The sequence below is a fragment of the Sinohyriopsis cumingii genome, unplaced genomic scaffold (assembly GCF_028554795.1).
Source record: "Sinohyriopsis cumingii isolate HCF-2022 unplaced genomic scaffold, ASM2855479v2 utg002228l, whole genome shotgun sequence".
Lineage (NCBI taxonomy): Eukaryota > Metazoa > Mollusca > Bivalvia > Unionida > Unionidae > Sinohyriopsis > Sinohyriopsis cumingii.
The window spans coordinates 155,315-182,566 of record NW_028316164.1 but is presented as its reverse complement, the minus strand read 5'-3'; the positions used below and the strand labels follow the sequence as shown (position 1 = coordinate 182,566).

Here is a 27,252-nt window from a genome sequence, read left to right as displayed (position 1 = left end):
TGTAGAACACACACACCGGGCCCTTGGGCAGAGCAGTCATAGGCACCAAAACTAGTCTATTTTTTTTATTTGTTAAAGTCCACTGTGTATAGTTTTGCGCATAAAACATGTAGTAATCAAGTGTAACTTAGTTTCTTGCAAGGAACAGATTTTAACATTTACTACAAAGATTAATTAAATTTTTTTATAACATTTTCTAGAAACGGCCGGGACCTCCATTCTTCTCGGACGAGCACACCTGCTAAGTGGACGACAGGGAATGAGCGATCTACGCAGAGGAAGGATATCTTGTGTAGTGTACTCATAAGATTATGGGCAGGGGGATTACCAGAACCTAAATACTATAAAAACTGAAAACCCATCCAGTTTATGTGTACAAGTAATCTAAAGTATGCGGTGTAACGAGGCTATTCAAATCCAAACGTTCGCAACCGTATTCCTTGACTGAGTCAGTTACTTCCCTTGAGATATAGTGAAGCGAAAACATTATTGGTATCTCAATCAATCACTATACTATGTATTGGAAACGTCATACTAAATAAGCAGGTAAACAAAAAAAAAATGAAGAAACAAGGAACAAAAATGTTGAGGATATGACTAAATATTTTCGAACTATTACCCCACTTTATAGTAACTGGCCGCATAGCTCAGTTGGTTAGAGCGTCGTGCTAATAACGCGAAGGTCGTGGGTTCGATCCCCCCTGTGGCCATTCTTTTTATTTCATTTTCTTTCATTCCCATTATGCAATAAAAAATCTAAAATTTCCATTTGGAACTGGATGTAAGTATAAATATTGTACCGAATAATCTCCTAAATGCATAGCAAACAATTATTAAATAGATTTTGTATAAGTATTAGAGAGACAGACAGGGAAGTGACATATTCACCATCCGCTGTGACCCACCTAAGTATGTATCTCATCTTCGTTATATCAGTATGATACCTATTCATTGGGATATGTCCAAATTTAATGCATGAATTGGAAACTATGGGCTGGGATGTAATCTGTACGTGTTGTGTGTGTGTGTGTGTGTGTGTGTGTGATTTGGATTTTTAACGTAGCTTTAACAATTTTTCAGTCATATATCTACGATGTCTGCAGCGTGGCAGTTTATAGTGATTTCCAGCACTGGGGCATCATGCCGCAGACATGTAGCACGATGTCCCACCCAGTCACATTATCCTGACACCAGGCCGACCAGTCCTAACACTAACCTCTTAATGCTGAGCGCCAAGCGAGGTAGCTGTTAGTACCATTTTTGTAAGTCTTTGGTATGACTCGGCCTGGGATCGAACCCACGACCTCCCGCATCCGAGGCGGACGCTCTAACCACTAGGCCACCGGAGCGGTCCTGTACGTGCTAATCTGTTAGGAGGTACACTTGCTACATCAGTGGTAGTTGAATTTACATGCAAAAACAAAGTAAAAATATATGCTCTTCTTAGGCTTTCCGAACGACTGTAAAATATGAATTAAATTAAATAAAGATCCATATTTTGTTTGCTATTCTCCAGTGAACACACACACAATACTGAACAACGACACTACACTGAACATACAAAGCTTAAAATAATCTTGGTATTATCACAGGCTTACAGTACTACATATAGGATCTCAACTGGGTAATGGTTTAGTTTTGAATTTACGAAACGAGTTTAATAATGTAAAGCTTTTGCGAGCCTTGGACATTAAAGATAAGCAAGTTTCGAAATAGGGAAACATGAAATTCAAGTCACGATAATACAAGTGATTGATTCGCTTAGTAAGATGCCCTTGTTGAAACTCTCTCTCTCTCTCACATGTATGCATCTATCTATCTATCTATCTATCTATCTATCTATCTATCTATATATATATATATATATATATATATATATATATATATATGAGCAAGGCTTTCCTCTCTCTCAAACGACCTCAAGACTGTATATTCCAATTTATTGTTGCGTCTGTTAGTACTTATAAAAACTGAATATGTGTTAATTCGGATCATAAGGGTAGTAGCAGTATTAAAGGTATTGGAATTATATATATAAGATCCATTGACACATATTTACCGTCTATGTTGCTTATTACTTTTGGAATTGACGCGTTTTTGGTATGTAAGTCACTTATTATCTATCTGGATTTGACATATATTTTCCATACACAGTTGTAGGATTTTAATTTATCTGAATATGTTAATAACTTAGGGAGGGCACATTTTATGTTGTTGTTATTGCCTTAACACCAGCTGGGCACTATTCAACGAGTTCCATAAATTTAATATAAAATCCTTATCCATTTGAGATTCATTTTATCACATAGTTTTATTTCAGTGGAAATTATTTAGCTAGAAAGAAGAGAGAGTATGTCCATTCATTATGACAGTCGATGCCCCTCTCATTTGCTATGCATATAAACAAAGCTAAACTAGTATTAACGTTTCATAGTAGATTATACGTTTCTAGCAAGTGTCCTTCCGAATGAACAGAATATTTCACACATACAAAATCGTTTTTCAACACAGAATTTCCAGTGCACGTGATGTCGCATTGTTTGATGCATTACCCGTTATACTGCAGTAGACGATCCATGTTTAAGCAACCTGGCATGCCACTTTCACAAATACAAATTACATTGTTGCAATATTGATGTGAAAGAAGATTTACTGGATGCAGAAATTCCCATATTCACTGTAATGTATTTGTGAAGGGATATTTACAGTTCTTGACTTCGAACAGTACGCTACAGAATATGTGAACAAATTTCAACATGATTCGGAATTACATCACATATTTACTGCGTAAATAAGCAGTGGTCGCATAAACTTCTGTCAGTTTGGAGATCGGTTTATGTCCACATTCTTCTGTGAATAGAGCTGAGGTTATTTTCATCCGTAAGTTAACATTTAAACCACGCTTGTATACATAGTTTACCACTCCCGTTCCCTACTCCACCCACACCCCCACCCACACCCCACACACCCGGTATCAACTGCTGATCAATACCATTAGTTTTACTTCTTCTTCTTGTCCTGAGCTTTTAGCCATTTTTCATATTATGAAATGTTATACATGATGTAGCAAGCAGCTGAAGTGGTAAATTGGCCATATTCAGACAGACGACACCATTATTTCCCAAATCCCATTGTGACTCGAATGGAAAATGGTAGCAACAATTTTCATTCAAAACAAAACATTCCAAAAGGCGGGGATAAAACAAAATGTTTCCCACGATTGCAGTCAATCAGTAAAGAGAATACTGCACAATAATTTCATGGACTTATTTGGATCAATCAGAATCACACAAAGTAATATTTTAACATTTTATTTTATCAAAAATATGAAATTGTACACACTATAGGCAAAGTGTACCCACTATGTGATAAACAGACATTCAATTCAAGATTTTCTCTACGTTTACATAAAACCTAATGCTGAAAGCTATGAAATTAGGCATGCATGTGACACATTGTTTATACGTGTCCTAACTTTTGGATTGCCTCCGCTAACCATTCTGTGTGTAAAGGTATCTAACAGCGGCAAATAACTTTATTCATTGTTATAATTTATGTAAGAAGCCCAATGTCTTCAAGTGGCCGGATAGCTCACTTGGGTAGAGCGTCGTGCTTAAGGACTTCCGGTTGTGACATCAGAAGGGAAACACGTTCGATGATGGCTCCGTGAATCTTCAAGTTGCGTTCCTTGAATAGACCTGTTTTTCTGTTTAATTTTCTTGCAGGTACTTTTATGAGATTCTTGTATGTGTGTTGTAATTTGTGTTTGTGGAAGAGTTTATCCACCACACTAAGAACGATTATTTGAATTCGGGAACCGTTCGTGCGGCACATGCAACACTGGGAGCTGATGATATCAGTTTGATAGCCATTTGTATTCTTCGGTAACTACTGATGATAATTGTACAAATTCACTTTTAAATCTCGTAAACTGTTCTGTACCTGATGAGGATAAAGATATGTGTGATGTCATAATAACAGTTGATGAAATACATACAGCTTTAAAAGGGATGGCAAAAAATAAAAGCCCCAGCCCGGACGGATAGACAGTAGATTGATATTGTAAATTTTATGATTGTATATATGATATCCTGTTGCACATTTGTCAGAATGTTAAGAATGAGAATATTGTGTCGAGAGCAGCTGTTAGTACCATTTATATAAGTCTTTGCTATGACCAGGCCGGGGATCGAACCCACGACCTCCCGCAACCTAGGCGGACGCTCTAACCACTAGGCCACCGGAGCGGTCGGCACGGTTTTATGTGCTTTGATTTTTCAAGAACCATCTTCTGTTTCCTTTTGGAGTAAGTTATTGAGTTTGGAAACACGTAACCACTGGAAATTTATGCACTTGCCTTTCAAGATCCCAGATTGTGTAGATTTGGATTACAGAATAATGCACAATCGAATATTTACAAAAAAGAGACTGCAATACTATGGCAAAATTGATAATAACTTATGTCCAGTGTGCCAGTTGGAAACAGAGGATTTATTTCACATGTTTTTGAAATGTCCTGAATAAAGCTATTTTAAGAATTATATTGTATATATAGTTGAGATTATTTTAAAAAATTATAGAGTTGGTGTTCTTAATACCACTTCCGTTGAACAAATGTTCATGATAGGATATGACAAAGTTTTTAAGTCCTCCTCAGATAATTTCCCGAATCTTGGTTTATATCCCTCAACAGGTTCAAAATTGACTGGCCCAATTCCAACGCTATTATTGTTGTTGTGTACGGCTAGGGTGACTGAGATCATGGGGTGCTATGTGAGGGAATTTACCAATCTCTGTTATTCATTTTCATTTTCAGCGTTTGCAACATCCATCGCATTTATCGTCAAATCCATCTTCATCTGCTTCAATCGCTGATATTATTTCGTTTCATCTAATTATTCAAAAATCTCCGCAGCAAATTGCAATGAAAGTGACCGTAATCGACAATTTTGCGAGACTATGTAGCAGACGAACGCAAAATTGTAAACTATGCATTTCAATCAAACAATATTTGAAAAAGTATAAAAAGTGTATAATTTATATTTATTTAGTGAATAAAAAATTTAAAAGATGAAACAATCGTTTCGTCATGACGTGTATGAAATGTTTATTTATATTGCAAAGTAGTCCCAGACTGTATCGATGTGTAACAAATTCCAGATCAGTATCACGTGACCGTTTACAGCCAATCGTATTGCGAGAAATCTGTTTCATCTATAAAAATTGGAATTATATTGTCTTGCTCATGTACAACACCACTATTTTACATGTTATTATGTAGTTTCATTTTCCAAGAAACAGCTTCTGTTTCCTATTGGAGTAGGATGTTTAATTTGGAAGCATTTAATCACTGGAAAGTAATACACTTGCCTTTCAACACCCTAGACTTTGCGCATTTGGATTGCAGACAATATAACATTTACAAAGATAGACTGCAATATTCTGAGAAAATTGATTATGATTCCTGCCAGACTGACAATTCAAAAATGGGGATTTATTTCACATTTATTTTTCAAACTGTTTCTTCTGCTTTTCTTTTTTATTTATATTCTGCAGCACAAATTTCAACTTCCTTTGGCAACGATATGAAATCTGTACGTAGTTATCTCCTAAAGGTATGTTATTCAATTTTAAAACTTTCGTCTGTCTGCTTCCCAAAGCTGATTCAGCGGAGGATATACTATATATCTGAGATAAAGTAGGTGAAATGAATAATCTAAGATCCGCCGAGACCTGCCTTGGTGTGTATCTTGTCTTAGTTATAGCATTAATCACGAGGAGTAGTCGATAACTTCAATTGCACCCAATCCCAGAAAGCTCAAAGTTAGCACATTAGGCAAACATGTAAATAAAAATACAAAGCTAAAGTACCTGATATAAAATTGTTTAGGCTGTTTGTCTTCAAACTGGCCACAAAACCAAACTATTGGGAACAGTTTTGGTTATATAGACCAATAAAAAAGATTCTCATTAAGCACTATTGCTATCGTGTCTGGATTGTAAGTTAATGTGGAGAGTAGACATTAGTTGTACTTCACTGGCATTTGTCAATCACCGACTATATCTGGCATGTAAACACTCGATAGGTACAAGCACCTATCAATGACAGTAATATTCAAAAGGAGAAAAATCAAGGTTTTCGACGATATTAGTAAATATAAGAACAGGTAAAGAGGTGTTTGAAATATGACATTTTGGAAAGCAAAACCAGTATACAAATAAATTTGAATAACGGTGGGGAACGGAACTCACTGTGGTGTTTGTTAGGCTCGTCGTCTATGCTTTCTTCACGATAATTTTTGTGTTACTATTACTGCTACTACTACTATTACTACTGCTATTATAATACTAGTAGTATTAGAAGTAGTAGTAGTAGTAGTAGCGGTTGTTGTTGTAGTAGTAGTGGTAATAGTAGGAATAGAAGTACTAGAGGTAGTTGCGGTACTAGTTTATTTTTTTTTGTTCAAAATCAATCGACTAATGAAAGGAGATTCACGACGATATTATGAAGGCTTTTAGATTCTGCTTTGAGCTTAATAGTAGCGAGTGGTATCACCTACTCTTGCTTTGAATTTATAACGTTTTCAGGATGTGGAACGCTAGTTCGCAAGTAAATTAGCATTGAAATTTGCTCAGGACTGCTCCTGCTACCATATTAATGCTAATAAGTGCTTGTTTATTTGTTTCCATATATATTACATGACGTGGTTTACTAGATTTTGGATACAGTAGGCTTGATTACCTGTTTTCTTTCATACTTATCATCATGATTGCCTGTCATTTTGTGAATCATTAAATTATCATTAGCAGCAGCTACCGTAGAGTGCATCCGAAGTAAATGCGTACAACTTCACTATTTTTACACCTTTTCTAACCTTTGAATTGCCTCAGTTGATATTTCTTTGTGTAAAAGATATGTATGTCATCTGAAAACAGATTTTACTCGGTCATATACGTCATGTAACAATCGCTTTCTTCTCCAGTTGGCCGCATATCTCAGTTGGTTAGAGCGTCAAGCTAATAACGCGAAGGTCGTGGGTTTAATCCCCCCACCCCTTGGCCATATTTCCCATTTTGTATTTACTCTCCAACCAGGAGGATACTTCCGGTAGTGAAATCAGAAGGAAAAGTTTAAGTTTTCTGAAGGTACTTTTATGAGATTCTTGTGATTGCATATATATTTCAGACTGTAAATGGTCAGCAATACTTTAGAGTATTGCACGATAATCAAGTAAAAGTGTGTTCTAGTTGTCAAGATCCGGTCCATGTTATGAAAGATTGCCCTGATTTTGTGTGCTGTAAGTGTGGGAAGCAGGGCCATCGAGCTAAGAATTGCAAAAGGCAACGATGTGACAGTTGTGGAAGTTTTCCTTTGATGTGTTCCTGTGGGATATGCGACAAATGGCACAAAGATATCCAAACATGAACATGTTACAGAAAGGACATTGTGGAAGTGAATCCACAGGTTGGTGATGCTGCGAGGGAGGAAGAATTACTGGAGTTACAGAGTGCCGAAGATGATGAAGAAGAAATTAAGAATACAATACAGGATAATTATAGTGGAGAAAGAGGGAAGGAAAATGAACGAAGCAGAGTCGATAAGACCGATAAAGAAATATAATCGAAGGAAGAACTAGACAATAATCTTACTGTTAATGATAGATTGGTAGAGGATCCAGGAAGTGATGACAGTAGTATGATAGTTGCAGACGTTGTTGAAAGATCAAACGAATCACGTACATGTCAAGAAAATGGTACTAATATCGACAATTTCAAAGTAGTACAAAGAAGGAGGAGAAGGTTTAATCCAGTACCTAACCTGAAAATGAATAGCATGCGACGAACACCTATTAAGAAATAATACAACATTCAACAATATTTAATACTTTCAGTAGACTCATCATAATCATGGCTTTAAATATTGTATCTCTAAATGTAAATGGCTTGCGTAATTTGAATAAACTAAAGTCTGTTTTAGAAATATTTAAAGAGAAAAGATGGCAAGAAACCTTTTGGGATGATGGGTTTGCTGAAAGTATTAGAGAAAATGAGATTTGGAATGGGGACATATTTTATAGTAATTCTGACAACAGGAGGGCAGGTGTTGCCGTTTTAGTGGTGAGAGAACTGAGAAATCAGGCGACACAAGAAATGATTGAAAAGGGTAGAATTGTACATCTTAAAATAGTTATTGATGATAAAGTGATTGATTTAAACAATATTTATGCTCCAAATGTTGTGAAGGAAAGGTATAACTTTTTCATGAAGCTAAAAACATATTTATATAACAGTACTATTGATAGCACTATCTTGGCTGGTGATTTTAATACAGCTTTAGCAGGTATTGATCGACATAACAAAGCCTTACATATTGATGATGTAGCTGTGCGTGAGCTTTACAAAATTATTCATGATAGGAATATCACCGATTTATGGAGATCACGAAATCCTGGTACTCATATTATCTCCAGAAAACATCTTGTACTAGGCGAAATGAAGCAGAGTAGAATAGATTATTTTTTGGTTTCCTCAAAATTGCAATCCAGTGTGCAAAATATTTACTATGCAGATACATTCTTTAGTGATCATTCTTTTGTACACCTTAAACTAAATACCTGCAAAGTGGAAACAGGGCCCAGATTATGGATACTAAATAACAATGTCCTTTTTGAGGAAGAATATGTACAGAGAGTGAAATCAATTCTTAAGGAGGGAAAAACTGAAGAAATCTATTTCAGTGAACCACTCATTTGGTGGAATAATGTAAAATACAAAATTAAAAAAAAAATTCCCAAGTATACTGTACAAGAAGAAATAAGGAAAGATTACAAGAATATTTTAGATTGCAAAATAAATAAAAAATCATTTTCAGAAAAAGTTGCCAATAAAGAATCATATAACATTAACAAATATGAAGAACTAAAACATCAGCTAAGTGACTATGAAACTGATTTTTGTCGGGGTGCTATATTGAGATCTAAGGCGAAATGGGCAATTGAAAGCGATAGAAATACTAAATACTTTCTAAATCTTGAGAAATATCGACACAACAAAAAATGTAATCAATGAATTGATTGATGATGATGGTGTAATTATTTCAAATACAACTGGAATCTTAGATGAATTACATCAGTTTTATAGTCATTTATATTCTTCGGTAACTGTTGATGATAATTGTACAGATTCACTTTTAAAGTTTGTAAACTGTTCTGTATCAGATGAGGATAAAGATATGTGTGATGCCATAATAACAGTTGATGAAATACATACAGCTATAAAAGGGATGGCTAAAAATAAAAGCCCCGGCCCGGACGGATTGACAGTAGAGTGGTATTGTAAATTTTATGATTGTATATATGATATTCTGTTGCACATCTTTCAGAGTGTTAAGAATGACAATATTATGTCGAGATCAATGAGATTTGGAGTTATATCACTTATTTATAAAAATAAGGGGGATAATAGAAGGTTGCAAAATTGGTGGCCTATCAGTTTACTTAATGTAGATTATAAAATTTTGGCAAGGATTTTGTCTACACGTTTAAAAATGGTATTACCCAAAATTATTTCTCAAACTCAGACATGTTGTATAGTTGGGAGAGATATTGCTGATACTATAGTCACTGTAAGAGATATTATAGATATGGTTGAGAGAGACAATCATGAGGGATATATCTTAAAAATTGATCAAGAAAAAGCGTTTGACAGAGTTTGTCACTCATATTTGATTTCTGTTTTACGAAAGTTCGGGTTTGGTGACAATTTTATTCAGTGGATAAAGATATTTTATAGTGAAATTAAAAGCAGTGTTAAATGCAATGGTCATCTAACGAAACCCTTTTTAATTAAAAATTCAGTCAGACAAGGTTGTTCTATATCAGCAATGTTATATTTATTAGCAGAAGAACCCTTAGGACTCGCTATCAAAGCAAATCCAAATATCAAAGGTATTCCACTCCCACTATCTAGTAATACAAGTAAAGTCTTTCAACATGCAGATGATACAACCTTGACATTAGCGGACACACAATCCATTAATCAATCTTTTAATGTACTTGACTTGTATTGTAAAGGATCTGGTGCAAAAGTGAACAAGGAAAAGACAGAACTTCTGTGTATTGGATCTGGTAAACTTACTGATGATTATTGCAAACAATTACAAATTCAAATGTGTGATCAAGTCATCTTAATTTTGGGAGCTTATGTTGGAAAATGTGCAAAGTTATGTGAGCAACTTAACTGGAATGATAGATTGTCTAAAATTAAAAACTTATTGCAGCTGTGGTCACATAGATATTTGACAATACAAGGAAATGTAACAGTAGTTAATACCTTATTAGTTTCTAGAGTATTGTACATAGTGTCAGTTCAGCCTCTTCCTGATATGATTGCTGATGAATTGAAGCAATTATTTCTCAAATTTATCTGGTCAGGAAAGTCCCATTTGGTTCACTATTATACAATAATTGGTGATAAGCGAAATGGCGGACTACAGTTAACTGATATAAAGATGAAAATGTATGCATTCAGACTAAAAATTTTAAAAAGGTACTTTGATGTGAATTGCCATGCTATGTGGAAAACTACCTTTGATCATTTTTTATCTACTGTTCTGAACATGAGGTTGACCAAAGAGTTGTTTCTCATGTCTTTAAATAAGCAACAATTGAATACCCTACCTATATTTACAGAGAAATGTTTCATGCATGGGAAAAACTTAGAAATCATATCGATACAAATATTGATGTGAGGAATGTATTTGAACAACCTCTCTTTTTAAATCCTAATATTACATGTGCTGGTAAAACGTTGTTTCTCGCAGAATTTATAGAAGCAGGAATTGTTCGTGTTCAGGATATAACATATGAATTTCTACCTGGAATACTACCTTATAGAGCTATTCAAGAAATGATATACAAATCAAATTCTGCGATCAAAACCGATAAGATAAAAAAGACTATACTTGCATAATAGAAAGAATACCATTAGGCTGGAGAAATATTGTTGCAACAGAATCAAAACCCACTGTAACCAATGGGAGAAATAATATGTTTCTCAGAGTTAATACCAAATTATATGACCTCTGTTTATGTACAACACAAATATTTTACAAGCTTCTATGTACTTTGATTTTTCAAGAACTAGTTTCTGTTTCCTTTTGGAGTAAGATATTTAGTTTGGAAACGCATAAATACTGGAAATATATACACTTGCCTTTCAAGACCCCAGATTGTGTAGATTTGGATTACAGAATAATGCACAATCGAATATTTACAAAAGAGAGACTGAAATACTATGGCAAAATTGATAATGACTTATGTCCAGTGTGCCAGTTGGAAACAGAGGATTTATTTCACATGTTCTTGAAATGTCCTGAATTAAGCTCTTTTAAGAATTATATTGTATATATAGTTGAGATTCTTTTTAAAAATTGTAGAGTTGGTGTTCTTAATAACACTTCCTTTGAACAAATGCTCATGATAGGATATAACAAAGAAACAAAATCAGTCAATAGTTATTTTTTGAACTACATTCTGAGCATTGCTAGATTGTGTATTTACAAAAGAACAAATAGTATGTCGTTATTAGGGAAACAAATAGACATCGAAAGATTGTTCCAATATTTGACTAGAAAATATATATTATATTCATATCAACATTACAAAGACAAAAATCAGACTTTGATTACAAAGTATTTTGTAAAAGATAATCCGTTAATGAGAATAGAAGAGGAGAAATTGTTTATTACATTGTAGAATCATTGTTTTGTAATATAGCATTACAAAATATTATTTTAGAATCATTGTTCTGTAATATAGCATTACAAAATACTATTGTAGAATCATTGTTTTGTAATATAGCATTACAAAATACTATTGTAGAATCATTTTGTAATATACCATTACAAACTACTATGTACATACTGACTGTATACTTTTAACTTATATACTGTACAAAACGTTTTTTTAAATAAAGAAAGAAAGAAAAAAAAGAGCGTCGTGCTAATAACGCGAAGGTCGTGGGTTCGATCTCCCCTGTGGCCAATAGTTTTTATTTTCGTTACTATTTTCCTCTCTATTTCTTTATTTACCTTTATTTTCTTCTCCTTCTCTTTCATATCTATTCTGGAGCAACGAGATGAAGTCTGTACTATTATTTTTTAAAAGTTTAACAATTCAATATCAAAACTTTATTTTACCAAAATCATGATTCAATATACGTTATACTTGAGATCTAGAGGGTGAAGTGAAAGATCCACAATCACCTTAGGCACACTTTGGTATGTGTCTTATCTTCGTTATAGCAGTGAGCACGAGGAGTAATTTATACGTTTACCTTAAACCTAATATAGAAAGCTATAAGTTAGAACTTTAGGCAAACATGAAAATAAATAATAAACATATTTTGGGGTATTGCACAATAATCAAATAAATGTGTGTTCTAGTTGTCTAGATGCGAGCCATGTTATGAAAAGGTGACCGGATTTTGTGTGCTATAAGTGAGGGGAGAAGGGCCATGTAGCTAAGAATTGCAAAAGGCAAAGATTTGACAGTTGTGGAAGTTTTCCTTTATGTGTCAATGAAGGATATGCGACAAATGCCACGAAGATGCCCAAACATGTACATGTTACAGAGAGGACATTGTGGAAGTGAATCCGCAGGTTGGTGATGCTAAGAGGGAGGAACAATCATTGGAGTTACAGATTGCCGAAGATGATGAAGAAGACGTTGAGAATTAAATACAGGATAATTATAGTGAAGAAAGAGGGGAGGAAACTGTGGGAAGCAGAGTCGATAAGACCGATCAAGAAATAGAATCGGAGGAAGAACGAAACAACAGGCGTACTGTTAGTGATAGATCGGTGACGGATCCAGGAAGTGATGACAGTAGGATGGTAGTTGAAGTCGCTGTTGAAAGGCAAACGATGTTCAGAGTTTTCAGGTAAACGGAAATGGAAATAACAGTACTGATATAGACATTTTCAAAGTCATACACAGTTGGAGAAGACGGTTTAATCCAGTACCTAGATTGAAAACGAATAGCATGCGTCTCAAATCCATTAAATAATTTCTAGTACTCATGGAAATAATAAAACATGCAACATAATTTAATACTTTAAACACACTCATCATTATAATGGCCTTATGTATTGTATCTCTAATTGTAAACGGCATGCTAGATTTGAATAAGCGAAAGTCTGTTTTAGAAATATTTCTAAAAAATAAGAGGCCATATTTTATTATTGCAAGAAGCCTTTTGGGATGATGAGTTTACTGAATGTATCAGAGAAGATTAGATTTGTAATGGTAACATATTTGATAGCAATGCCGTCATTAGGAGGGCTGGTGTTGATGTTTAAGTAGTGAGCGAGTTGAAAAATCAAGTGGCACATGAAATGTTTCATAAAGGTAAAATTTTACATTTAAAATAGATCTTGATGAAGAGTAGTTGATTTAATCAATATTTATGCTCCAAATCTTGTGCGAGTAAGGTATACCTTTTAATGAGATCAAACACATATTTGCATACCAATACTAGCGATAGCACTATCTTAGCTGATGAGTTCAATAACGCTTTATCTGGAATTGGTCGACATAACAAAACCCTAACAGAGCTTTCTAAAATTATTTATGATAGAAATACAAAACGACACACATTGTCGCATTTAACCTACTCGACACACTATTGACATTCGGTCCCAGACTATTTGGAATCAGGTCACAATTAGTACTTCGAGTTCAGTACCCACCATTGTAGTTCTAGCCGTTTTCGTCTATTTTCAGTACATTTTTTCCTCTCATTTTGGTGGGGATAGAATAGTTATATATATGCATTTCTTGTAGGGATTTAAAGGTAATTGTTTACTCGGAAGAATATGAGTTCTAGGCGTGGTTTTCCTTTGTATTTTGTCGACAGTTACTAGTGTGTTATAAGGCTTTGGTGATTTTCCTGAATTGACATATGTGTTCTATTTACATGCTGCTCTGTTGACAGTCCAGCCTCTCAAACAAATGCAGGTCAACCTTTGACAAGAACTTCACCGTGATATCATCTTTGAGGTATCTTAAATTAACATATGATTGTATTGATTGTCACACAGTTGAAAGGTCAGTATTGAGAAACAAATGTAGTGAACATATAGCAAAATAAATTGTATTCTATGTCCACGTTGCTGTAAAGGACAAACTGTGCCTCAGCCAACAAAGGCGACACACTATTAACATCCGGTTCCACACTGTGCATTTAACTTATTTAGCATTGAACTCTAAAACGCAAACCTGGCTATGGTTCCGAACTTTGACTGGATGTACAACATCATTACCACTTCGGTGCGTCAAAATGAACAAATTTGGAAAACTATTAACTTACTTTTCTGTGCAAGATTAGTTTCGAAAATGGGATTATTTGAATTAGAAGTTATTTGAATTATGATAAATTGAATATTTATGCTGATTTTCACAAGCCATTGACCTTTAAATATATGGTCTGCATATTTTAAAATATCATATTTCATTATTTTGAGGACTAAATTTTGTGAGAAAACACATACAAGCCTGGACGTTGTATAATAAGATGTTTTGGCTTTTATAATTGTTTTGTTTTGTGCTTTTATAATCTAAATAAGAATGGTTGTGGTGAACACACCATTTCTTGACACTACAATACATTGGAGACATCTAGTAGCTGAAGAAGGCGAGAGCTGACCATATATTCCATTTTATTTGGTCTTTACCCTTGATACGTTACTGTATGACAGTGGAGATCTGATTTTAATCATGCTGAGTTAGGCTTGTCTCTTTTTCTTTCTTGACGATAAATTTACTCTTACTATTATTATTAATATTATCATTATTAAAACTGCTAGGAGTAGCAGTAGTTCATTTGTCAGTTCCAGTAGTAGGTAATTATTTACTGGTCAATTTGAATCGATCAGGGCTTTAGGGCGGGATGCTAGATGGTAAATATGCTGGAGATGAATTTGCATCAGATAACTCCTGAAAGCGTAGTCAACATGATAAAACCTTGCCTATTAGCTTCGTGATCTGTAAATTTCCCACCATGAGGCACACTAGTTTCTGGATACTGTTGGCATATCTACTTCATTTGTTTCATAATTATCATCATGGTTGCCTGTCGTTTCGCCAAATATTACAGATTGCTTAGCGATTGCTGCTATTATATTTCTTATCACGTTATACTTTATAGACGAGTGTGTCCTAAGTAAAAATGAACTTGATGAACTTTGGTAAATTATTATTTTAACTTACCATACTGCCAATGTTCATTTCCCAATCAATTGGTAATAAGAATGCACATTCATAGAAATCAGTATAGAGCATAGCAACTGTTTAACCTCAACAATTTTTGCTGAAATCATATTGTCAAACTGTATATTGAAGTGTCCAAGAGGATAGCAAGATATGTTTTTTTGTAATTTCCGAATTATACATTTTACATTGGTTCAATAGATTTTATAATGATAACACACACGTTGACCATGCGAAGTTCGTGGCTTCGATCGCCCCTTTGGCCATACTTATTTTATTTTCTCATACGTCTCTTTCATTTCTATTCTGCAGCACAAATTTCAATTTCCATTTGTAAAGGCACAAAATCTGTACCTAGTTATCTCCTAAAACTATATTATTCAATTCTAAAAGGTGCGTTAGTCTGCTACCCAAAACCTGATTCAGTGGACCGTATAAGATATATATGAGACCTGCAGGTGGAAGTGAGACATCCACGACTAACCAAGAGCCACCTTGGTATGTGTCTTATCTTCGTTCTCTCCAAAACCTCGAGGAGTAATTTATAACTTTACTTAAAGGTCACCGGCGATCCTGCAACATTTTCCTATTTATATCAGATTTTCATTACATGATTAAAAATAGTTATACTCGCACAAAATAAATAAAAAATTATAAAGGGTAAAGAAGAAATAATAATTCAATTACTCGAAATATAAGTATACAACGCTGTTACTTCCCATTAGTTACGATTTCCCACCTATAGAGGACGCAACCGGAAATGACGTACATTTATCCCTACAAGACGAAGTACATGCTTCTTGTTGTTGAAAAATAAAACACTATAAACTATGGATAGGGAATATTTTAGATGAAACTAATGAAAACTAATTTACTGTTCAGCCTTATATTGGTATGCGTGCAAAACGCACTAGACTGTGTCGCTTTCAAAACTGTTCCATGTTTCAATTTATTTCGAAAATTCCCGTTAATACAGGTAAAAAGAATCAATCCTGGCTTCCCTGTGTCGGCAGACTTTATAAAAAAAAAAGATGAAAGAAATCGGCACACTTAAAGAATCCAAAGGAACCAAATTTGACTTCCTTTTGTTGGCCAACTTCAGAAGAAAAAATCGGCACACTAAAAGATACCAAAGTGAATTTTCCGGGGTTGGTTTGCATTGTAATAAAATAACCTATGTATTTTATATCCTGTCGGTAAGTTCAAAGAATGAGTTTATTGCTCCATGCCAGCTGTGTTTATCACCCGGGCTTCTATTTGTTTGCCATATGTAATCAAATTCATGTTTTGCAGGGCAAATATTATACACAATAATAACTTGCTTTAATAATACTTTATCATTTGCACTCACATTGAATGTATTTTAAAATAATGATTCTTTTTTGGTGGTTTGTTTGCGAGATACGGACTTACAGTTAACCTGGATAGAATACAATCTGGGTCAGTTTGCAATAAGTAACTTGTCATGCGTAAATGGCAGGTGCCTTCAAGCAATCGGGTGATACTTTCGTCTCATTTGCGATTTTGTTTTTTGACATAAGCGATACACATTACACTAAGGATGCATACGCAAGCCGGCACCCGCTACAAATACGGAATTCGTGGACATATATTTTTAAAAAATAATTTTCGCATAATGAAAACAGAAGGAATACATTATAACAAAGCAATATTAATTTCTTTCATTTTATTTTCAAACAAGTGTATGTTTATCAATTTATTTTGTACCGTGAGTGTGTGTGTATGTGTGTTTGTGTGTGTGTGTGGGGGGGGCACAAATTAAACACAAAAGTGTTTCCTTTCTAATTTGTACGGAATGATGGAGGAAATATGATTGACAATATTGACAAGTAATGACAAGCTTTCAATTTACTCGCGCAAACACTAAGACACCTTGAAAATTAAAAACAATAAAATTAACTGGTAAGAGCTTCATATTGCAGCAACTAAATACTGACAAAATGCTCAACATTATTCTTCCCCCTTCTCTCTCTCTCTCTCTCTCTCTCTCTCTCTCTCTCTCTCTCTCATGTACAATCTACTATGTATTGTATGCAGCTGTGTTACAACGTGAAGCCTAAACTTAAGTATATTTGTTATAATATCTCTTGTACAATACCCTTTGCAAAATCTATACGCATTATGTAGAATATTATCTGTTACGTATTATTGTTTTATAAATGATTATTTATAATTTGACAGGAAGACTTAAACTGAGAACGTCGTTGTGCATATGCACTATATTTGCAGTGCAAAAGCACGAGCGTACGCTATATCACATAGACATTTACGTGGGGAAATTAAGCACTTGAACGGCTACGTTGAATAGAAGGGATAAATGTACGTCATATCCGGTTCTGGCACGCGGAAACTACCGATTGTTTACGGAGATTGCCGAATCATTTTTCATTTTATAAAACGGAGTTTTAAGTCTAATTAAACATTTTTATGGTGTGCTTACATAACGAATGCGTTTTGTTTATAACTATAATATCACACGTTTGCACAATATAGGTGGCAGGTGACCTTTAAAACAACACGCAGTGTGATAACGTTAGCACATTCGGCAATTATGAAAAGACCAATATTTGTTATAATATGGGAGTTATACATTTTACATTATTTCCATATATTTTATACTATTAACATACACGTTGGCAATGCTTTTACGTACCCTAATTGTGTGGTTCCTTTTGCTAATCATTCATTGTGTGAAAGTATGTACTCCATCTGTATTTCTAGATTGTGTAGGAGGATTTTGATTAGCAAGTGGCCGCATAGCTCAGTTGGTTAGAGCGTCGTGCTAATAACGCGAAGGTCGTTGGTTCGATCCCCCCTGTGGCCAATAGTTTTTATTTTCGTTACTATTTTCCTCTCTATTTCTTTATTTACCTTTATTTTCTTCTCCTTCTCTTTCATATCTATTCTGGAGCAACGAGATGAAGTCTGTACTATTATTTTTAAAAGTTTAACAATTCAATATCAAAATTTTATTTTACTAAAATCATGATTCAATATACGTTATACTTGAGATCTAGAGGGTGAAGTAAAAGATCCACAATCACCTTAGGCACACTTTGGTATGTGTCTTATCTTCGTTATAGCAGTGAGCACGAGGAGTAATTTATAAGTTTACCTTAAACCTAATATAGAAAGCTATCAGTTAGAACTTTAGGCAAACATGAAAATAAATAATAAACATATTTTGGGGTATTGCACAATAATCAAATAAATGTGTGTTCTAGATGTCTAGATGCGAGCCATGTTATGAAAAGGTGACCGGATTTTGTGTGCTATAAGTGTGGGGAGAAGGGCCATGTAGCTAAGAATTGCAAACGGCAAAGATTTGACAGTTGTGGAAGTTTTACATTATGTGTCAATGAAGGATATGCGACAAATGCCACAAGGAAGCCCAAACATGTACATGTTACAGAGAGGACATTGTGGAAGTGTATCCGCAGATTGGTGATGCTAAGAGGGAGGAACAATCATTGGAGTTACAGATTGCCGAAGATGATGAAGAAGACGTTGAAAATTAAATACAGGATAATTATAATGAAGAAAGAGGGGAGGAAACTATGGGAAGCAGAGTCGATAAGACCGAACAAGAAATAGAATCGGAGGAAGAACGAAACAACAGGCGTACTGTTAGTGATAGATCGGTGACGGATCCAGGAAGTGATGACAGTAGGATGGTAGTTGAAGTCGCTGTTGAAAGGCAAACGATGTTCAGAGTTTTCAGGTAAACGGAAATGGAAATAACAGTACTGATATAGACACTTTCAAAGTCATACACAGCTGGAGAAGACGGTTTAATCCAGTACCTAGACTGAAAACGAATAGCATGCGTCTCAAATCCATTAAATAATTTCTAGTACTCATGGAAATAATAAAACATGCAACATAATTTAATACTTTAAACACACTCATCATTATAATGGCCTTATATATTGTATCTCTAATTGTAAACGGCATGCTAGATTTGAATAAGCGAAAGTCTGTTTTAGAAATATTTCTAAAAAATAAGAGGCCATATTTTATTATTGCAAGAAGCCTTTTGGGATGATGAGTTTACTGAATGTATCAGAGAAGATTAGATTTGTAATGGTAACATATTTGATAGCAATGCTGTCATTAGGAGGGCTGGTGTTGATGTTTAAGTAGTGAGCGAGTTGAAAAATCAAGTGGCACATGAAATGTTTCATAAAGGTAAAATTTTACATTTAAAATAGATCTTGATGAAGAGTAGTTGATTTAATCAATATTTATGCTTCAAATCTTGTGCGAGAAAGGTATACCATTTTATGAGATCAAACACATATTTGCATAACAATACTAGCGATAGCACTATCTTAGCTGATGAGTTCAATAACGCTTTATCTGGAATTGATCGACATAACAAAACCCTAACAGAGCTTTCTAAAATTAGTTATGATAGAAATACAAAATGACACACATTGTCGCATTTAACCTACTCGACACACTATTGACATTCGGTCCCAGACTATTTGGAATCAGGTCACAATTAGTACTTCGAGTTCAGTACCCACCATTGTAGTTCTAGCCGTTTTCGTCTATTTTCAGTACATTTTTTCCTCTCATTTTGGTGGGGATAGAATAGTTATATATATGCATTTCTTGAAGGGATTTAAAGGTAATTGTTTACTCGGAAGAATATGAGTTCTAGGCGTGGTTTTCCTTTGTATTTTGTCGACAGTTACTAGTGTGTTATAAGGCTTTGGTGATTTTCCTGAATTGACATATGTGTTCTATTTACATGCTGCTCTGTTGACAGTCCAGCCTCTCAAACAAATGCAGGTCAACCTTTGACAAGAACTTCACCGTGATATCATCTTTGAGGTATCTTAAATTAACATATGATTGTATTGATTGTCACACAGTTGAAAGGTCAGTATTGAGAAACAAATGTAGTGAACATATAGCAAAATAAATTGTATTCTATGTCCACGTTGCTGTAAAGGACAAACTGTGCCTCAGCCAACAAAGGCGACACACTATTAACATCCGGTTCCACACTGTGCATTTAACTTATTTAGCATTGAACTCTAAAACGCAAACCTGGCTATGGTTCCGAACTTTGACTGGATGTACAACATCATTACCACTTCGGTGCGTCAAAATGAACAAATTTGGAAAACTATTAACTTACTTTTCTGTGCAAGATTAGTTTCGAAAATGGGATTATTTGAATTAGAAGTTATTTGAATTATGATAAATTGAATATTTATGCTGATTTTCACAAGCCATTGACCTTTAAATATATGGTCTGCATATTTTAAAATATCATATTTCATTATTTTGAGGACTAAATTTTGTGAGAAAACACATACAAGCCTGGACGTTGTATAATAAGATGTTTTGGCTTTTATAATTGTTTTGTTTTGTGCTTTTATAATCTAAATAAGAATGGTTGTGGTGAACACACCATTTCTTGACACTACAATACATTGGAGACATCTAGTAGCTGAAGAAGGCGAGAGCTGACCATATATTCCATTTTATTTGGTCTTTACCCTTGATACGTTACTGTATGACAGTGGAGATCTGATTTTAATCATGCTGAGTTAGGCTTGTCTCTTTTTCTTTCTTGACGATAAATTTACTCTTACTATTATTATTAATATTATCATTATTAAAACTGCTAGGAGTAGCAGTAGTTCATTTGTCAGTTCCAGTAGTAGGTAATTATTTACTGGTCAATTTGAATCGATCAGGGCTTTAGGGCGGGATGCTAGATGGTAAATATGCTGGAGATGAATTTGCATCAGATAACTCCTGAAAGCGTAGTCAACATGATAAAACCTTGCCTATTAGCTTCGTGATCTGTAAATTTCCCACCATGAGGCACACTAGTTTCTGGATACTGTTGGCATATCTACTTCATTTGTTTCATAATTATCATCATGGTTGCCTGTCGTTTCGCCAAATATTACAGATTGCTTAGCAATTGCTGCTATTATATTTCTTATCACGTTATACTTTATAGACGAGTGTGTCCTAAGTAAAAATGAACTTGATGAACTTTGGTAAATTATTATTTTAACTTACCATACTGCCAATGTTCATTTCCCAATCAATTGGTAATAAGAATGCACATTCATAGAAATCAGTATAGAGCATAGCAACTGTTTAACCTCAACAATTTTTGCTGAAATCATATTGTCAAACTGTATATTGAAGTGTCCAAGAGGATAGTAAGATATGTTTTTTTGTAATTTCCGAATTATACATTTTACATTGGTTCAATAGATTTTATAATGATAACACACACGTTGACCATGCGAAGTTCGTGGCTTCGATCGCCCCTTTGGCCATACTTATTTTATTTTCTCATACGTCTCTTTCATTTCTATTCTGCAGCACAAATTTCAATTTCCATTTGTAAAGGCACAAAATCTGTACCTAGTTATCTCCTAAAACTATGTTATTCAATTCTAAAAGGTGCGTTAGTCTGCTACCCAAAACCTGATTCAGTGGACCGTATAAGATATATATGAGACCTGCAGGTGGAAGTGAGACATCCACGACTAACCAAGAGCCACCTTGGTATGTGTCTTATCTTCGTTCTCTCCAAAACCTCGAGGAGTAATTTATAACTTTACTTAAAGGTCACCGGCGATCCTGCAACATTTTCCTTTTTATATCAGATTTTCATTACATGATTAAAAATAGTTATACTCGCACAAAATAAATAAAAAATTATAAAGGGTAAAGAAGAAATAATAATTCAATTACTCGAAATATAAGTATACAACGCTGTTACTTCCCATTAGTTACGATTTCCCACCTATAGAGGACGCAACCGGAAATGACGTACATTTATCCCTACAAGACGAAGTACATGCTTCTTGTTGTTGAAAAATAAAACACTATAAACTATGGATAGGGAATATTTTAGATGAAACTAATGAAAACTAATTTACTGTTCAGCCTTATATTGGTATGCGTGCAAAACGCACTAGACTGTGTCGCTTTCAAAACTGTTCCATGTTTCAATTTATTTCGAAAATTCCCGTTAATACAGGTAAAAAGAATCAATCCTGGCTTCCCTGTGTCGGCAGACTTTATAAAAAAAAAAGATGAAAGAAATCGGCACACTTAAAGAATCCAAAGGAACCAAATTTGACTTCCTTTTGTTGGCCAACTTCAGAAGAAAAAATCGGCACACTAAAAGATACCAAAGTGAATTTTCCGGGGTTGGTTTGCATTGTAATAAAATAACCTATGTATTTTATATCCTGTCGGTAAGTTCAAAGAATGAGTTTATTGCTCCATGCCAACTGTGTTTATCACCCGGGCTTCTATTTGTTTGCCATATGTAATCAAATTCATGTTTTGCAGGGCAAATATTATACACAATAATAACTTGCTTTAATAATACTTTATCATTTGCACTCACATTGAATGTATTTTAAAATAATGATTCTTTTTTGGTGGTTTGTTTGCGAGATACGGACTTACAGTTAACCTGGATAGAATACAATCTGGGTCAGTTTGCAATAAGTAACTTGTCATGCGTAAATGGCAGGTGCCTTCAAGCAATCGGGTGATACTTTCGTCTCATTTGCGATTTTGTTTTTTGACATAAGCGATACACACTACACTAAGGATGCATACGCAAGCCGGCACCCGCTACAAATACGGAATTCGTGGACATATATTTTTAAAAAATAATTTTCGCATAATGAAAACAGAAGGAATATATTATAACAAAGCAATATTAATTTCTTTCATTTTATTTTCAAACAAGTGTATGTTTATCAATTTATTTTGTACCGTGAGTGTGTGTGTATGTGTGTTTGTGTGTGTGTGTGTGTGGGGGGGGGGCACAAATTAAACACAAAAGTGTTTCCTTTCTAATTTTTACGGAATTATGGAGGAAATATGATTGACAATATTGACAAGTAATGACAAGCTTTCAATTTACTCGCGCAAACACTAAGACACCTTGAAAATTAAAAACAATAAAATTAACTGGTAAGAGCTTCATATTGCAGCAACTAAATACTGACAAAATGCTCAACATTATTCTTCCCCCTTCTCTCTCTCTCTCTCTCTCTCTCTCTCTCATGTACAATCTACTATGTATTGTATGCAGCTGTGTTACAACGTGAAGCCTAAACTTAAGTATATTTGTTATAATATCTCTTGTACAATACCCTTTGCAAAATCTATACGCATTATGTAGAATATTATCTGTTACGTATTATTGTTTTATAAATGATTATTTATAATTTGACAGGAAGACTTAAACTGAGAACGTCGTTGTGCATATGCACTATATTTGCAGTGCAAAAGCACGAGCGTACGCTATATCACATAGACATTTACGTGGGGAAATTAAGCACTTGAACGGCTACGTTGAATAGAAGGGATAAATGTACGTCATATCCGGTTCTGGCACGCGGAAACTACCGATTGTTTACGGAGATTGCCGAATCATTTTTCATTTTATAAAACGGAGTTTTAAGTCTAATTAAACATTTTTATGGTGTGCTTACATAACGAATGCGTTTTGTTTATAACTATAATATCACACGTTTGCAGAATATAGGTGGCAGGTGACCTTTAAAACAACACGCAGTGTGATAACGTTAGCACATTCGGCAATTATGAAAAGACCAATATTTGTTATAATATGGGAGTTTACTGAATGTATCAGAGAAGATTAGATTTGTAATGGTAACATATTTGATAGCAATGCTGTCATTAGGAGGGCTGGTGTTGATGTTTAAGTAGTGAGCGAGTTGAAAAATCAAGTGGCACATGAAATGTTTCATAAAGGTAAAATTTTACATTTAAAATAGATCTTGATGAAGAGTAGTTGATTTAATCAATATTTATGCTCCAAATCTTGTGCGAGAAAGGTATACCATTTTATGAGATCAAACACATATTTGCATAACAATACTAGCGAAAGCACTATCTTAGCTGATGAGTTCAATTACGCTTTATCTGGAATTGATCGACATAACAAAACCCTAACAGGGCTTTCTAAAATTAGTTATGATAGAAATACAAAACGACACACATTGTCGCATTTAACCTACTCGACACACTATTGACATTCGGTCCCATACTATTTGGAATCAGGTCACAATTAGTACTTCGAGTTCAGTACCCACCATTGTAGTTCTAGCAGTTTTCGTCTATTTTCAGTACATTTTTTCCTCTCATTTTGGTGGGGATAGAAGAGTTATATATATGCATTTCTTGTAGGGATTTAAAGGTAATTGTTTATTCTGAAGAATATGAGTTCTAGGTGTGGTTTTCTCTTTGTATTTGGCGACAGTGACTAGTGTGTTATAAGGCTTTGGTGATTTTCCTGAAGTGAAATATGTGTTCTATTTACATGCTGCTCTGTTGACAGTCCAGCCTCTCAAACAAATGCAGGTCAACCTTTGACAAGAACTTCACCGTGATATCATCTTTGACGGTATCTTAAATTAACATATGATTGTATTGATTGTCACACAGTGGAAAGGTCAGTATTGAGAAACAAATGTAGTGAACATATAGCAAAATAAATTGTATTCTATGTCCACGTTGCTGTAAAGGACAAACTGTGCCTCAGCCAACAAAGGCAAAACACTATTAGCATCCGGTTCCAGACTGTGCATCTAATTTATTTAGCATTGAACTCTATAACGCAAACCTGGGTATGGTTCCGAACTTTGACTGGATGCACAACATCATTACCACTTCGGTGCGTCAAAATGAACAAATTTGGAAAACTATTAACTTACTTTTCTGTGCAAGATTAGTTTGGAAAATGGAATTATTTGAGTTAGAGGTTATGCGAATTATGATAAATTGAATATTTATGCTGATTTTCACAAGCCATTGACCATCAAATATATGATCTGCATATTTTAAAATATTATATTTCATTATTTTGAGGACTACATTTTGTGAGAAAACACATACAAGCCTGGACGTTGTATAATAAGATGTTTTGGCTTTTATAATTCTTTTGCTTTGTGCTTTTATAATCTAAATAAGAACGGTTGTGGTGAACATGAGCTGTCCATATATTCCATTTTATTTGGTCTTTACCCTTGATACGATACAGTATGACAGTGGAGATCTGATTTTAATCATGCTGAGTTAGGCTTGTCTCTTTTTCTTTCTTGACGATAAATTTACTCTTACTATTATTATTAATATTATCATTATTAAAACTGCTAGGTGTAGCAGTAGTTCATATGTCAGTTCCAGTAGTAGGTAATTATTCACTGGTCAATTTGAATCGATCAGGGCTTTAGGGCGGGATGCTAGATGGTAAATATGCTAGAGCTGAATTTGCATCAGATAACTCCTGAAAGCGTAGTCAACATGATAAAACCTTGCCTATTAGCTTCGTGATCTGTAGATTTCCCACCATGAGGCACACTAGTTTCTGGATACTGTTGGCATGTCTACTTCATTTGTTTCATAATTATCATCATGGTTGCCTGTCGTTTCGCCAAATATTACAGATTGCTTAGCGATTGCTGCTATTATACTTCTTATCACATTATACTTTATAGACGAGTGTGTCCTAAGTAAAAATGAACTTGATGAACTTTGGTAAATTACTATTTTAACTTACCATACTGCCAATGTTCATTTCCCAATCAATTGGTAATAAGAATGCACATTCATAGAAATCAGTGTAGAGCACAGCAACTGTTTAACCTCAACAATTTTTGCTGAAATCATATTGTCAAACTGTATATTGAAGTGTCCAAGAGGATAGTAAGATATATATTTTTGTAATTTCCGAATTATACATTTTACATTGGTTCAATAGATTTTATAATGATAACACACACGTTGACCATGCGAAGTTCGTGGCTTCGATCGCCCCTTTGGCCATACTTATTTTATTTTCTCATACGTCTCTTTCATTTCTATTTTGCAGCACAAATTTCAATTTCCATTTGTAAAGGCACAAAATCTGTACCTAGTTATCTCCTAAAACTATATTATTCAATTCTAAAGGCTGCGTTAGTCTGCTACCCAAAACCTGATTCAGTGGACCATCTAAGATGTATATGAGACCTGCAAGTGGAAGTGAGACATCCACGACTAACCAAGAGCCACCTTGGTATGTGTCTTATCTTCGTTCTCTCCAAAAGCTCGAGGAGTAATTTATAACTTTACTTAAAACAACACGCAGTGTGCACATTCGGCTATTATGAAAAGACCAATATTTGTTATAATATGGGAGTTATGCATTTTACATTTTTTCCATATATTTTATACTATTAACATACACGTTGGCAATGCTTTTACGTACCCTAATTGTGTGGTTCCTTTTGCTAATCATTCATTGTGTGAAAGTATGTACTCCATCTGTATTTCTAGATTGTGTAGGAGGATTTTGATTAGCAAGTGGCCGCATAGCTCAGTTGGTTAGAGCGTCGTGCTAATAACTCGAAGATCGTGGGTTCGATCCCCCCTGTGGCCAATAGTTTTTATTTTCGTTACTATTTTCCTCTCTATTTCTTTATTTACCTTTATTTTTTTCTCCTTCTCTTTCATTTCTTTTCTGGAGTAACGAAATAAAGTCTGTACTATTATTTTTTAAAAGTTCAACAATTCGATATCAAAACTTTATGTTACCAAAATCATGATTCAATATGCGTTATATTTGAGATCTAGAGGGTGAAGTGAAAGATCCACAATCAGCTGAGGCACACTTTGGTATGAGTCTTATCTTCGTTATAGCAGTGAGCACGAGGAGTAATTTATAAGTTTACCTTAAACCTAATATAGAAAGCTATCAGTTAGAACTTTAGGCAAACATGAAAATAAATAATAAACATATTTTGGAGTATTGCACAATAATAAAGTAAAGCAGTGTTCTAGATGTCTCGATCCGAGCCATCTTATGAAAAGGTGACCGGATTTTGTGTGCTATAAGTGTGGGGAGAAGGGCCATGTAGCTAAGAATAGCAAACGGCAAAGATTTGACAGT

The 27,252-nt window shown here is 34.5% G+C and overlaps 3 non-coding genes across 3 annotated transcripts; all 3 read left to right on the top strand.

Moving 5' to 3' along the window:
* The first annotated feature begins 636 nt into the window (after window positions 1-636).
* On the top strand, window positions 637-710 carry Trnai-aau (transfer RNA isoleucine (anticodon AAU)). The gene has a single exon. It is a non-coding gene; the product is annotated as a tRNA-Ile (tRNA).
* A 17,330-nt stretch (window positions 711-18,040) lies between these two features.
* Window positions 18,041-18,114, top strand: Trnai-aau (transfer RNA isoleucine (anticodon AAU)). The gene has a single exon. It is a non-coding gene; the product is annotated as a tRNA-Ile (tRNA).
* Window positions 18,115-26,668: 8,554 nt separating this feature from the next.
* Trnai-aau (transfer RNA isoleucine (anticodon AAU)) lies at window positions 26,669-26,742 on the top strand. The gene has a single exon. It is a non-coding gene; the product is annotated as a tRNA-Ile (tRNA).
* Window positions 26,743-27,252: the final 510 nt, after the last annotated feature.